Below are 13,568 nucleotides of genomic sequence, written 5' to 3'. Positions count from 1 at the left end.
GAGAAAAAAGAAAAAAGAGAAAATTCAGATTCTCCATTATTTTGTTGAGAATGTAAAGGGAAAACATGGTGATTTTTGAATTTTATATGATCCTATACCTCTTTATCCAATAATTATGAAAATGATATAATATAAAGGCCAAACATATCATGAATAATGGCTTAAAACTACAAAACGACACCTATCATTGGAAACACAAGCCGAAAACCACAAATATTGGCAAAGTTTAAAAGTTTAACACCTTTTGGAGAAGACTACTATGCATTAACACTACTTCACCACATCAGACAACAATCTTCAAACTAATCTCAATGCCCACAAGAAACGTAACTCAAAAGGACTAACCTCATCAAAATCATCAAAAATATGTGAGAACTACCCCATGAACCAAACCTGCCAATGGAGAAAACTATTAAATATATGTTTTACAATCCATGGCCAGCAAAATTGGAGAACCCAAAATAAAGTACTTATCTGCATCCTATTCCTTGCCAATTCATCCTCATAAGCAATTTGAGTAATCTACCACAATGAACCAATATATAATATCAAAAACAATGAGAATGAAACCCAACGTGATAGAGAAAGAGATACTAAAAATGTGTTTCTTCATGAAACATATTAAAGTGAGAACTTGCTTGGGTGGTTTAACTTTCTTGTACTCTTGTCATCCTGCATACACTTAAAAAGAAAATTTAGAAAGATATTATTACTCCCTTGCATTGTTTACTCAAAGTTCTTTAACTTTGATAAACATGTCAAGGGAGATTTACTAACTCAAAAGTTCTTGAACCAAAAATTTTGCGAATATCTTAACATAATATAAACCAAATAAAAAGTACCAACAAATATGCATTACCAACAGATCACGATCAACCAATACTCAAATACACAGTAGCAAATATAAAGTACCAACAGCTATCCAAATACATAGTATCAAAAAATATATCCCAAATAGATGGTATCAAAAAGTACATCCCAAATAAATGGTTATTCCAAAGCTCCCTCAATTGTTGGCTTCACTTGATTCACCTCCAATCAAGCACCCTTTAGACCTAAGAAGAATAGAATTTCATATAATGATCAATAAGCTTTTTAACGATTACTTAGTATGTGTGTTTTAGTAAAATTAATGCATAGCTAAAGTTTCACTAACCCTCCAATACGTGACATTAAGAACTCAACAGTGGCTTTCAATTTGTTCGTTTCCTCAACGTTGGCTTGCAGATTTTCCTTGTATTGATGAAGTTCGATTCTAGTCTGTTGAAGCTCGCTTTGAGTGTCTTCTTGTCTTTTCCTACACTCGTCATGGTTGTCGAAGTGGGCAAACGCTTGAGATGAAGTACTTAAAGGGGTAGGAATAAGACCGCATCCCATTCCTCTAATGTTTCCAATTTGCTTCTGTTTTTTATATTTCATTCAGACTTTTCCTATGAAATTTGGAGAGAGAAAAAAAAAAAAAACACAATTATTCATAAAATGTCTTCAAGTGCATGCAAATTATATCAATCTGAATTTCCTAATCAGTATAATAATATATATTTACCTTCCATTTACCGTCATCAAATGAGTCACATATTAGGTTCAACTGTTCAGGACCATACCCTGCTGGCACGTTTTCCCTCCCAATAGCCTTAGCCTTGGCAATCCCCTCATCATCGTCTTTATGAATGCCTTCAAAATATTTCTTGTAGTGGTCCCTATACAAGTTCGAACGAAGCTTAGCATATGCACGATCCAATTTATGTTCAACAGCTTTGATGTACTCGTATTGTCCCATATTCAATGCGAAGTTTACTGATACATAATAGATAAGAAAACAATGGTAAAAAATGTGTCACATTATTTTTTCATACGAAACATATTCTTAAATATTACATTGATATTCATACTTGAACATGGAATAACAACTTGCTCTTTTCCTCAGCTAGGACTTTCTTCCATTCACTGTGATGGAGTTCGCACATGTTATGACTAATCTCCCCAATCTTGCTTGCAAACCATGCTGCATCCTCGCCTACAAGTGCTCGGTGTCTATTTGTGATGTTTAGCACTAAGACCATTCTCAAGTACGTGGTCACTCAACTTCTTACACTTGGCCTTACCCCTTACACTTCTGACAGACGTGGTAGCTGTTACGCAAAACATGATAACATAGTAAGTTATATTTGGAAAAGTATATTGTCAAATGTCTATAACAAACCAAAATAATACAAAAAATAACATTTCATAAACATATAATTCATGAACTTACAAGATGCAGTAGGGGCGGCTCCCTGTGAATCCAATCCAGCCACTAAGTGAATAGGATTATTAGATTCGTGCGAAGGATGCCCATCCACTGACTGGAGGGGGAGGGGGGGCGAGGGCGACATTTGCATATCTGTATCACCAAACCCAGAATTGGGAGTCGGACTCTCATGCTCGTCAATAAGACCCCGACCTTGACCTTGGCCTCGGCTTCGTGCTGCTGGAACACGTTTGCGTCCTGTTGTTGTCATTGTTATGATCAATCTGCTAACAACTCAAAAACCAAAAAATTATATTAGTCAAATTAGAACCATATAGCATGTTCAATATTTTTTACAAACATACAATAATCATGCTAGTAAAAAAAAAAAAAAACACCACAATATATATATATATATATATATAGAGAGAGAGAGAGAGAGAGAGAGAGAGAGAGAGAGAGAGAGAGAGATAGAGCATCAACTTCATTAAATATGCTAATACACTTTGTACTTACACCACATGTGAGCTTATATTCAACACATTTCATCATCAGATTCATATTCAGAATTTGTATCACTGTTACTTGAAGATGATTGTTCGTGTTCAGAGTCTATATCGTTGTCGCTACATAACTCCTCTTCCTCATCAAAGTTTGTATCATGGTCCTCGTCCGGCAAGTTATCGTTGGCAAACATGCTTGCATCAAATTGAATATATAATTCATCAATTGCTATTGTCGCATCATCTCTACGTAATTGAGTGGAGGCTTCAACATTTGCTTCATCAACAAAGACCATATTACCCCCAAAACATTCAACTTCCTGGTATACGTCATCACTGAGTCTTTGGTCATCTTCTGTATTATCTCCCTTTTGTACTGTTGGAATATCATAGATGTCTCTATTGATCCACTTTTGCAACACTTTTCAATTATCACCCAATTTGGGATCATCCAAGTAAAACACTTGCGAGGCTTGACATGCTAAGATGAACGGGTCGGATTCACACCATTTACGAGAAGTATTCACAATCGTGAAGCCTTGGTCCATTCGTACTCCTGTTGCACTCCCAGTGTCCCACCAATCGCACTCAAACAAGTACACGCGATTTTGGCCAGGGTAACGTAACTCTAGAATATTTTTTAACTCACCATAATACTCCGTTATTGAGGTTTCGTCCTCACCTGAAACAGAAATACCATTGTTCTGGGTAATACGAGTTTCTGCACATTCTTTCGTGTGGTACTTAACCCCATTCACGATGCAACCTCTATACGATCTAACATGATGATTAGGCCTGCATGCAAGATCATATAATTGTTTTGAGCCATTGTCTGCAGTACGCCCACTATTGTATAAACGTTTATGAAACCAACGTTCAAAGTTAGCCTCATGCTTTTTTTCAATGTCATGGCCGCTTTCTCTTTTGATCATATTATAATGTTCACTGCATGAAAAATAAACGTATTGGTAAATGATCATCAACGCTAAAATTATAACATGTCGTAACAGGTAAAACACAAAGACCATTACTAAACTTACTCTAAATATGAGGTCGTTTCGTTATAGTTGGTAAGCACATACCATCGTGCCCTACCAAAATTATTAGCATCCAGTGTTACTAATTTAGCTGCTCTTAAGCGCTGGCTCATTTCCACAATATCAACGTCAACATTTCTTCGTTCACGGTTCCATCTTGTCTCAATCCCCCGAAGATACCTGGAACAGAAGGTCAAGCTCTCCTCAGCTAGGTAACACTCGGCAATAGACCCCTCTGGACGCGCTTTGTTACGCGTCCACTTCTTATATCTTCCAAGTTCTCTTTCGAACGGATACATCCAATGGTTTTGTACAGGATCGGCAAACTCGGCCTCCCGAGGTAAATGAAGTGCTAGATGGATCATAACATCAAAAAAAGTTGGTAGAAATATTTTTTTCATTTTGCATAAAATTATTACAATGTCGACTTTCATTTGTTTCAGGATATCAACTTTCAACGTCCATGCACATAACTACGTAAAAAATGTACTGAATTCGGTCAATGTTGTTCGTATTTCCGACGTACAGAAATTTCGAATTGCAACAGGAAGCAAGCGCTGTAAGAAGACATGACAATCGTGGCTTTTCATACCCGAAATTTTATCAGGAAGCTTGTTCACACATCGACCAATGTTAGATGCATACCCGTCAGGAAATTTAACACCTTTCAACCACTCACATAAACTCTTCTTCTCATCTCTTGTCAAGGTGTACTTCGCAAGTGGCATCCTATAAGTTTCACCATTTGGTTGCACATGCAATTCTTCACGTATACCTATTAACTGTAAATCTCTTCGTGCCTTGACTGTGTCCTTTGTCTTCCCATCAATATTCATCAATGTACCTAAGATACTTTCACATATGTTCTTCTCAATATGCATTACATCTAAATTGTAACGTAGTTTCAAGCTTGACCAATAAGGCAACTCAAAGAAAATACTTCTCTTCTTCCAATTCAACACAACATCTGTGTACTTTCTCTTTCACCCGCTTGTTTTTCCAAATTGTAAACCCTCAGCATCCCTTAGTTGTTTCAACAATTGACTTGCAGACAATTCTTCAGGTTCCAATCTATGCTCCTCTATACCATCGAACAAATCTCCTCTTTTGCGCCATGGATGCTCTTGAGGAAGCCACCGACGATGACACATAAAGCACACCTTATGCCCATACTTTAAATACTTGAACGATGTATCCTTATTACATACTGGACATGTAAGATTTCCACTTGTAGACCACCTAGATAATTTTTCATATGCGGGAAAATCATTTATAGTCCATAGTAATGTCACATGCAATTGAAATGTCTCTTTCTTTGATGCATTGTACAGGCGTATGCCTTCATTCCATAAATCTTTCAAGTCATCAACCAATGGCCGCAAATATACATCAATATTCTTTCCGAGATCTGAAGGCCCAAGGATAATAAGGGACAACATCAAATTTGGACTCTTCATACACATCCACGGAGGGAGATTGTACACCGTTAACATTACTGCCCATATGCTATATGTTGTACTCATATTATCATATGGGTTGAAACCATCACTTGCTAAACCAAGCCGCACGTTGCGGGAATCACTTGCAAACCACTCATGTCTTTTATCAAACTCTTTCCATACAATAGAATCGGCGGGGTGTCTGAGAGTATTGCCATCATCTTCTCGACCTTCTTTGTGCTACCGCATTTCCTTGACCATTTCTTTTGTCATAAACAACCGTTGTAACCTTGATTTTATTGAGAAATACCGTAAGGCCTGTTGAGGAATATTACTTTTTCTGCCTTTGCCATTAATCCATCTTGAATTGTTGCACTTTGGGCATACCACTTTGTCTGCATGTTCTTTCCAAAAAAGCACACAACCATTCTTGCATGCGTGTATCTTATCGTAACCGAATCCCAAGTGTTGCCTAAACTGTATTGCTTCTCTATACGAGCGTGGCAATGTCTCTCCATCTAGGAGGGCCGTCTTTATCATGTCAATCATCATATCAAACACCTTGTTACTCATGTTGCAGAACACCTTTATATGAAGCATCTTCAATACAAAAGCAATTTGTGTAAATTTCTTGCAGCCTGGATAAAGTTCCCGTAAACCATCTTCCCATAATCGGTAGAAGGAGCTTGTTTGTTCGAGATCATCAGTTGTGGGGCCCTGTGAAGTAGAGGATTCTCCGATGTTAGCATCAACAAATGTCCCCATACGTACATCGCCTAACAATTCTTCAACTGCATCAACCTCCTCCATCATTTCACTTGTATGTGTGTGCATGTTTGTAGAAGTGTTTACCCTAAAATGATCTTCTTCCCCGTGAAATATCCATCGAGTGTATGTCGGAGTAAATCCATTCATATACAAGTGACCCTTTACCTCGCTAATATGAAAATAATATCGATTTGCACAATCACGACATGGACACTTTGTCATATCACGTGAATCAATTGATTCAACTGCCATTCCCATGAATTCTTCCACACCTTTTTGAAATTGCTCTGAACATCGAGTACTTTCCCGGATCCAACTCTTATCTATATTGATGTCCCTATTAGAGGTTATTCGTTACGTACATGTATGCACACAAGGGAATTAGAAGATCAGATTCTTAAGAATTAAGATGATTAAATGGAAGGTCTGTTCTCAAATATTAAGGGAGGGAAAGTTTAAAATGAGCATGGGTAATGAAAGAATTCTAGAAGTGGGTTACTAGTTTAGAACAAATATTCACAAAATGATGCTAGCTCAATGCCATGTTACCTAACAAAATATTCTAGTGATTTTCTAGTGATTTTTTTTACAATTAACTTCTGTAAATAATTAAGGGCACATGCACTTGATCATTATCTATAAGCTTGAAACTCTCATGAGCTAGAAATTAACAAATGTCATCCTTAGCAAAAGTGAGACCAGTATTTAGACAGCAGGAAATTAAAGAAATGAAGACCAAATGATCTTGACAAGATACATAGAAAGCCGTCCAATAATGAATATACACAAAAATAGGACACAAATTGTCATATCAAACATAGTAATCAATCAAGTTGCACTGGATTTTCATTTCGGCCTTAGGAAATGAAGCTTTTCATTCACATATTATGGCAGTTAAAAAGATAATCGACGCTCTAATTGGTTATACCTTGGTGTGAGCTTCAACAGCAGCTACTCCTGGGCGCCGAATATTACTTAAGACAGGATGAACACTAGGTCCAGACACCTCCTTAAGAATCTCCTAGAAAAAAATTAAGTAAAGCATTTTACAAATGATAATCAAAGGTAATAAAAACAACAATATATTAACACACCTCCAAGACATACACCACTAAGCAACTATAATTTTTCCTCACATCCTAAGGTTGCCAACTGTCAAAATCTTACAGAAAGTAGCTGTCCACCCAAAAAAGATTAAGCTATTTTTCGTGGAACCTTCACACACCAAAATGATTTTTCCAAGCTACAGCCCCCCTCAAAGTCCCTCATAGAAAGAACTACCCCCATACTTCCCATCTGTAGAAAGCTCCCATTAAGAAACATAAGGCTATGTTTCTTTATGTGTATTTTCAAAGTATTTTTTGTTTTTGGCTTGAAAAAGTATTCTCACGTGACATAAAAATAAAAACAAAAAAAAAACACTTTTAAAACACATTAAAAATGTTTTGAGTTATTTGTTGATGTCTTTGATTTGAGAAAAAAAAGAAAAGAAAAAAAAACGGACAAAAAACAAAGTCAGTAACAAATATGATAGTCCCTCCATGGTTAATTTACATATGTGTCATAAACGTCTAGGCAGTTACCTTTTCCTTTTATAAGTAAATGTAATTTATTAAAAAACGCAAATAAGTAACTTGTATACAAGAGGAACGCCTAACTAGAAAAAGAAAGAAGATAAAGAAAATAGCCTCATATTTTTTCGATGATCAAATATGAGCTTGAAATGATCATATTTGATCATTTTGATTATCAGGGGTCATCAACATACATCCACTTAAATAAAACCCTTCAAGTTTGTGAAACATAATTCAGACAATGCCAAATGTATTTGTGTGTTGTGTGTCAGTTAGCATCTGAAAAATGTGTAAGACTTCTTTAGATTTGATCAAAGAATATTCAGACAATTTAGCCTCTGGCTGCAAATAATTGTGAATCACTTTTTGGCAAGCTAATTTGGCAAAATTTCAAGCTCTGAATTCACCTCATATACACTACAGTGATTTTTGATTGTTCAAAGTAATTAGTGATATCCCCTGTTTAATTTCACTAGTTCTTAAATTTTTTTACTGTTACTTCTGATCAATTTGCAAGTACTTAAAAAGTGCCTGCCTTTCTTTTCTTTTCTTTTTTCTTTTGGTAAATAGTGGCTGCCTTTCTTCCTTTCTTAAGCACTAAGACAAAAGAATATCTTAGCATTTTTTTGCTTTCCTTCCAATCATGCTTTCGAAGGATTAAATGAAGTGATAAGCAAGTAAACTCGCAAAATCTCCAGAGACAATATTGACAAGAAAATGAAGAGCAAAATTGAATAAATTTACACCCAAGCTGGGCTAATATTTGAGAATGTCCGATTTTTACAAGCTTTTGAATGGCCATGCTATTGTTTCCCTAGATAACTTGTTGCCTCATCTAAGCTATCTAGACCAGTACGAAACGGGAGGCAATTGAGTTTTTTAAAAATGATCAAATATTAGCCTAATATTGAGGCTATTAGTCTACTAATAGCCTCTAATTAGCCTAGCTAATTACACCCCGGTTAAATTTCAGCTACTCCAGTTCAACAGAAGCTTGAAATGATCAAATATTAGCCTCCTACTATGTTTGAACTGGTTATAAATCTTACAGTTTATAAATTTAGATTTGAACAGCAGATGCAAAATACAGATGTAGATGGCAAATCTCTGTTCACATTGTATAGAGATTTCTTCAACTAAAATACAATGTGAACAACAATATATTTTCTTCTTACCCATTAATGTGGAGAAGTAGTTTAGCTGTTGTCCTATGAATGTGCTCTACAAGAACCGGCACAGCATCCACCTGATAAAAGTGACATTTAAAACTATTTTTAGTAATAGAATATGCAATTTTTTTTTTTTTTTGCTATAAAAGCAATGAAAGCCAAAAACATCTCACACAAGTAGATGAAAACAATATAAATCCAGGAAACAACATGAATTACTATTTTAAAACAAAACCATATAAGTTCAATATTGGTCCTCCTGAGCAACTTTACTCACTAATGAGAAACCATGAAGAGCAATCAGCAAAAGGAAAAAAATAATAAGCAGAAAAAATAGAATACGGGAAGGGGGATGGGGAGAGAGAGAGACCAGATTTTCCAAAAACAGGTTATATGAACAAAAATTCAGGCTACACAACGATTGTGAAGACTATTTATCATCATTCTCAAAAATCAATGCTCCAAAGCATGCGTGTTACCTAAGAGGCTTTGTCTTGAACTAAAACTATACAACCTAAATATAAATGAACCTCAACATGAACCAATCAGTTATGTAGGGAAAAAATAGAAAGAGAAGAAGAGAGGAAGTACCCATTTTTTAATTTCTTCAAATCACAATTCATGGATACTATTTGAGTGATTAATAGGCATTTAAGGTTTTTAAGGGTTTAGGAGAAACTCATACCGGAGAGAGGTACGCCGGAGAGAGAGCTACAAGAGAGCGTTAAGTGCGCCGGTGTGAGAGCTGGCAAAGAGAGAGGTGCGCCGGAAAGAGAGCTACCGGAGAGAGAGAAACTTGCGCCGGAGTGAGTGAGTGAGAGAGAGAGATCGAGAGAGAGAGAGAGAGAGAGAGAGAGAGAGTGAGAGTGAGAGTGAGAGATTGATGAGCTGCAGCTGGTAGTGGGATTTGGTGAAAAAATCACCTCCGAAAATTTGAGCACCCGCGTAGTTTACCGCCATCTATTAATAGATGGCGGCAAACTATTTTGTGCAGCTCAATTAGTGGCTACTTGGGGTATTTTTTTTTTTTAAATAAATAAATGAGAAAAATATAAAAAAACCCTCCAAAATAAATGAGAAAAATATAAAAAAACATGAAGCAATTTGTAATTTATGCCAACTATAGTGACTAATTATTTACTATTTATTCCAAAAAACATTTTCTTTTTTGTTTGTGTTTTTATTCGTCCATTGGTTTTCTTGTATTTTTAAAAAATTGTCATATCTTTTATTTTACTTTAATAAAACATGAAGCAATTTGTAATTTATGTCAACTACAGTGACTAATTATTTACTATTTATTCCAAAATACATTTTCTTTTTTTGTTTTTATTCGCCCATTGGTTTTCTTGTATTTTTTAAAAATTGTTTCGTTTTTTTTTTTTTCAATTATTTTATTATTTATTTGTTAAAATAATAGGGGTATTATAGGAATATTAAAAATAAGTGGCATTTTTATACAATTTGGTTGTTCGGGAGGCTACTTTAGTATCTTTTGAACATTGGGGGGTTATATTGCAAACGACTGGTACTTTTGGTGGCTTTTTTATATTTTTCCCAAAAAAAATTATACTATCAATTTTTTAATTTTTATTTATTTCAGTTTAATAAATTTTTATGATAAAGATCATTAAGTTGATATTTATCTTATAATTAGTTATAAAATAATATAAAATCCAAAGATAATATAAGATCAATATATCTAAGGCACTAAAATAATATAAAAAGCTAACAGTTCAATAGAATGTTCGATTGAACCTTCAATTGTATTAAGTTTGATCTATCAATTGATCATACCACAGTTAATCGAACTAATTCATTAGGATCGATTGGATGTTTAATCGAACATTTAATCCTATCACGATCAATCGAACTAATTCAGTTGGATCGATCGGACATTTGATTTTATCACGATCAATCGAACTAATTCATTATGATCGATCAGATGTTTGATTGAATGATTGATCCTATCGCGATCAATTGAACTAATTCATTAGGATCGATCAGATGTTTGATTGATCATTTAATCATATCACGATCAATCGAACCAATTCATTATGATCGATCGGATGTTTGATCGAACATTTGATCCCATTACGATCGATCAGACTAATATGTAATAGTATCGATCAGAATTGATTTTATCAGATGTTTGATTGAACCTTCAATCATGTCAAGTTTTATTGATTATATCCCGATCAATTTAAGTAATGCACTAATATAATATAAAATGCTTAGACTTCAATTCAATGTTCGATCGAACATTTAATTTGTTTGAATTTTGTTCGATCATTTGATCTTATCACGATCGATCGAACGAATGCACTAGGTAGTACCAATCGGATGTCTGATCAAACATTCAATTTCAATTGTTTCAATCATTTGATCTTATCACGATCAATCGAACTAATTCATTATGATTGATCGGATATTCGATCAAACCTTCAATTTCAATTGTTTCAAGTTTGATCGATCATTTGATCCTATCATGATCGATTGAACAAATGTACTATGATGAAACGGATGTTTGAACGAACCTTTAATTTCAATTGTTTCAATTTTGATTGTCATTTGATCATATCATTTGATTGTATCACTATCGAAGTTGTTGTACATTATGCAATAAAAATTAAAAAAAATAATATAAAATTAAATAAAAAATAATATATATATATATATATATATATATATATATATATTACATTTTGTTTCTACGATCGATCGCATACTTGTTGCGATCGAGCGCACTAATGGAATTTTGGCTTTGAAGATTCTGTTATTGCGATCGAACGCACATTAGGTGTGCTCGATCGCAATAATCGAATTTTGGCTTTGAACATTCTGTTACTGCGATCGATCGCATATTGGGTGCGTTCGAGCGCACATCACACACACCACGCACACTGCTGTCCGAATGCGATCGATCGCACCATGTGTGCCATCGAGCGCACTTGGATAACACTCCACGTGACCTATTTTAGGTCACTTTCCCCCACACCCCATATATTTTTCTTCTCCAAGCACCCACCTCCGGCACTCCTCCACCGTTTTTCACCACCTCTACCACACAGCCACCACACGGTTCTCTTCTCCGGCAACCATACCACCAACTTTTCACCACCTCTACTTTACACCCTGTTCCCCATTCCCATCAACACCCCAACGGCGATCACTTTTCTAACTTTTTTTTTTTCTCATATTTCTGCAATTGTGGGTGTTCATCCACCCACATTGTTTTCTTGTGGTTGGATTTTGGTGTTTTTGTAGGAGGTTTTGAGCGGAGTTGCTTTGTTTTGCAATTTTGGCTATCTCTAGTGCACACCAGGTGTTCGTCAAAAGTCCTCAACCAAGCTCATCATGCCAAGAGCTCGAGCTTCGTCCTCCAGAGGGTCCGATACCCAAGCCATTTCTCCCCCGCCCACTTTTGAAAAGCGGGAGCTGCTATTTGAGACCACCTTCGCCATTCGCGAAGACTTTCAAAATCTTGAGGCAACTCAATGGGCGGTCGCCGAGTTCAAGCGACGGGGGCTCAACAAGCTTTTCAAGCCAGTCACCTCCACTGCCTACAGAAAATTGGTGATTGAGTTCTATGCCCACCTGTCTCATGACTGCAACAGGCTGGCTGCCCTCTCTTCCAAAGTGAAAGGCAAAACTATTGACGTAACACAGGCCGACATTGCTGCTGCCCTTCAATGCAATCATGAGCACCCTCCAGAAGCCGCACAACTTGCTGAGCAACCGGCCAGATTCTACGTGGCGGAAATCATTGAGGACATGTGCGAAGGACAATATGCCGATGCCCATCATAATGCCGGCAGCCGATCCAAGCTACCTCAACGGCTTTGGTTTGTGGACTCCGTATTACACTGTAACGCTTTTCCCTTGGGGCACAAAACTCAGAGGTAGGATCAATTTCTTCAAACAATCTACGCCTTCCATAAAGATGCTTGGTACTCCATTCCCGACATAATTTGGAACCAAATTTACAAATTTTGGAATGGGGTGCACGTTGGAGGAGTGGAGTCCACACATTCATGGGGGTTGCCTTTCCCATACTTAATCTCCTACATCCTCCGGAAGATAGGCATCAAGGGTACTGCAGCTATTGAGCCAGTCACTACTACTCCCATATTTGGCATTCGCCAATGGAACAAGAGCTTGTCCCACATGCCCCGGGTACCTCCAGCACCAGCAGCTAGTGCGGAAGAGACTGAGGCCGAGCCGATGGCCGAAGATGAACCTGTAGTTGGGCCAGAGGCATATGAGGAGGAGGCCCCGACAATTTTTCGTGAAGCACAAAACCGCTTACTTAGTGAAGAAATAGCGGGCCTTCGGAGAGAGTTGGCTGGCCAAAGAAAGGGGGCTCGGGAAAATAAAGAATTGATGGACAAACGCCTAGGTGCCTTAGAAGAATTGATGCAGTCCATTCTCAGTCGGTTGCCACCACCATCTGCAAGAGCATCATCTTCTGGACAGCAGTGAGCAGGGACCATCGTCTAGCTGAAGACGTTAAACTTAGCGCCCATGGCAGGCACCCCATAGTTTACCATTTTTATTTTGTTTAGTATGTTTTAAGTTAATCTTTTTATTTATCTTTAGTTTTATTTCTTTTTACTTGCTTTTGTGTTTTCTTATGGGAATGACCCCGTATTTGCACACGGCCGGCTGTTGAATTGCAAGGATTATATTGATAGTATCACCTTCTATCTCCCTAGAGGAAATCCTAAGAGAGGCCAGGCCGCATATTCAATATAAGAAGAACTATTTCACTTAAAATTGAGAGGAATTATTTTACGGTTTAGATTTTATTTTGTTATATTTAACAGTGTAAAATCTTTCCATAAGGTA

General features: G+C 36.6%; 1 long non-coding RNA gene across 2 annotated transcripts; it reads right to left on the bottom strand.

The window, feature by feature from the left end:
- Positions 1–860: 860 nt before the first annotated feature.
- Positions 861–9,624, bottom strand: LOC132172521 (uncharacterized). 2 transcript variants are annotated; one of them, XR_009439152.1, is made up of 8 exons: positions 9,406–9,624; positions 8,727–8,797; positions 6,906–6,998; positions 2,255–2,517; positions 1,893–2,132; positions 1,547–1,797; positions 1,157–1,430; positions 861–1,055 (listed from the first exon to the last, which is right to left on the bottom strand). It is a non-coding gene; the product is annotated as an uncharacterized LOC132172521 (long non-coding RNA). The 2 variants fall into 2 exon arrangements; XR_009439153.1 differs by having other exon boundaries at positions 2,255–2,514.
- Between the last annotated feature and the right edge of the window lie 3,944 nt (positions 9,625–13,568).

The sequence above is a fragment of the Corylus avellana genome, chromosome ca2 (assembly GCF_901000735.1).
Source record: "Corylus avellana chromosome ca2, CavTom2PMs-1.0".
In the NCBI taxonomy this organism is placed as follows: Eukaryota; Viridiplantae; Streptophyta; class Magnoliopsida; order Fagales; family Betulaceae; genus Corylus; species Corylus avellana.
The sequence above is the reverse complement of the archived record's forward strand: the minus strand, read 5'-3'. Positions and strand labels throughout refer to the sequence as shown.